Source organism: Aethalodelphis obliquidens, unplaced genomic scaffold (genome assembly GCF_003676395.1).
Source record: "Aethalodelphis obliquidens isolate GAN/ISIS:26980383/991018 unplaced genomic scaffold, ASM367639v1 scaffold49, whole genome shotgun sequence".
NCBI classification, from domain to species: domain Eukaryota; kingdom Metazoa; phylum Chordata; class Mammalia; order Artiodactyla; family Delphinidae; genus Aethalodelphis; species Aethalodelphis obliquidens.
The window spans coordinates 2,624,429-2,626,466 of record NW_020837993.1 but is presented as its reverse complement, the minus strand read 5'-3'; the positions used below and the strand labels follow the sequence as shown (position 1 = coordinate 2,626,466).

At 42.9% G+C, this 2,038-nt stretch overlaps 1 non-coding gene across 1 annotated transcript; it reads right to left on the bottom strand.

The window, feature by feature from the left end:
- Positions 1–359: 359 nt before the first annotated feature.
- LOC113607676 (U6 spliceosomal RNA) lies at positions 360–465 on the bottom strand. The gene has a single exon (XR_003428028.1). It is a non-coding gene; the product is annotated as a U6 spliceosomal RNA (small nuclear RNA).
- Positions 466–2,038: the final 1,573 nt, after the last annotated feature.

Genomic DNA, 2,038 nt, shown 5'->3' with positions numbered 1-2,038 from the left:
ACCTCCGCCCAGGATGTCCCTGGTGAAGACGCAGCCTGAACCCCATTACAAGGTAGCATAGGTGCCGTTGCTCCCGTTTTGCAGTGAGGAGACCCAGACCCAGAGCGGAATTGACTTGCCCAACATCACATGGTTTAGCCACAGGCAGAGCTGGGAATCAAACCATGTCTTTCAAAAGCTCATACCAACTTTTAAAAACAATGTTTAGTTTTGACTTTAAATGACACATTTGAATAGAATGAAATAAAACCAAAAAATAAACATTTAAAATTGAGCTGTGTTGGTGGATTCTTTCCTCAGGCAAAGCCTACCGAAACGTTTTCAATATTTAATTTTTTTTTTTTGGCTTCGACAATAGACAAAATATGGAATGTGTCATAGATGTGCGTGTCATCTTGCACAGGGGCCGTGATGATGTTCCTTGTATTGTTCCAATGTTAGTATATGTGTGGCTGAAGCGAACACAGTATGGGTTTTTTAAAAAGGCTTATTGAGATATAAGTCACACACCATACAGCTTACTCATTCCAAGGGTACAATTCAATGGTTTTTGGTATATACACAGAGTTGTGCAACCACCACCATAATGAATTTTAGAATTTCATCACTCCAAAAATAAACTTTGTACCCCTTGGCCCAGTCTTCCCTCCCCCTGGTCCCTGGCAACCACTAACCTGCTTTCTGTCTCTACAGAGTTGCCTGCTCTGGACATTTCACGTAAATGGGGTCACACACCACGTGGTCCTTTGTGACTGGCATCCTTCACATAGCATAAGAATTTCAAGTTCATGTGTAGCTTGTATCCGTACTTCATTCCTTTTCATGGCTGAATAATATTCTACTGTATGGGTATATCCCATCTTATCTATTCATTCATTGGTTAGTGGGCATTTTTTGTGTTTCCACTTTTCTGGCTGTTATGAATAATGTTGCTATGAATATTCATGCCCAAGTTTTTGTATGGACATATGTTTTCATTTCTCTTGGGTACATACCTAGGAGTGAAATTGTTGGATCATACGATGAATCTATGTTTAATCATCTGAGGAACGTCCAGATGGTTTGCCAAAGTGGCTTCACCATTGTATGTTCTCACCAGCAGTGTCTCAGGGTTCCAATTTCTCCACATCCTCACAAACATTTGTTACTATCTGACTTTTTGGGGGGTTTGTTTGTTTGTTTGGGTTTTTTTGGCTGTGCCGTGCTGCTGGCAGGATCTCAGTTCCTCAACCAGGGACTGAATCCAGGCCACGGCAGTGAAAGTGCAGAATCCTAACCACTAGGCCACCAGGGAATTCCCTGCTATCTGACTCTTAATGACAGCCCTCCCAGTGGCTGTGAAGTGGTATCTTGTGTGGCTTTGATTTGCATTTCCCTGATGGCTAATGATGTTGAGCATCTTTTCATGTGCTTAATGACCATTTGCATATCTTCATTGGAGAAATGTCTTTTCAGATGCTTTGCCCAGTTTTTAACTGGGCTATTCATCTTTTTATTATTGTCTGGGTGTGGGTTTTAGTAAGGGAATACGGGGCTGGCTGAATTAGCTCACTGTCTGAACCACCTGGATATAGTGTATTGGAGAGCACTGTCTCTCATCTTAGAAAATCAGATTTTTCACATACAGTCTCAAGTAGATCCCAGGTCAAATAAAGAAAATCGGAGTAGGATACGCCAAGCCTTGGTAACACTGAGGAAGAACGCTTTCTGGCTGTGTGATCCTGGGTAAATTACTTAACTTTTTTGAGCCTCGGGTTTGGGTCCATTTCATAGGCTGAGACTCTTCCTCTCAATCTGTGCGTGTCAGATGCTTAGGAAAGCAGCACCTCTCACTCAGCACTAGCCCTGCGGCAGGCAATGCGGTCAGTGCCGCTCCAGGATGGATGAATGCCGTTTCCCTTCTCTTCCTGCTTCTCAAAGCTCAGCTCCACTTCTCAGGGCTCAGAGGCTGAGATCACTTGAAGGAAAGTCACAGTTATTTCATCAGATTAACCACAATAGCTAGAGCTCACAATGGTTGGAGGAGAGGATGACATAT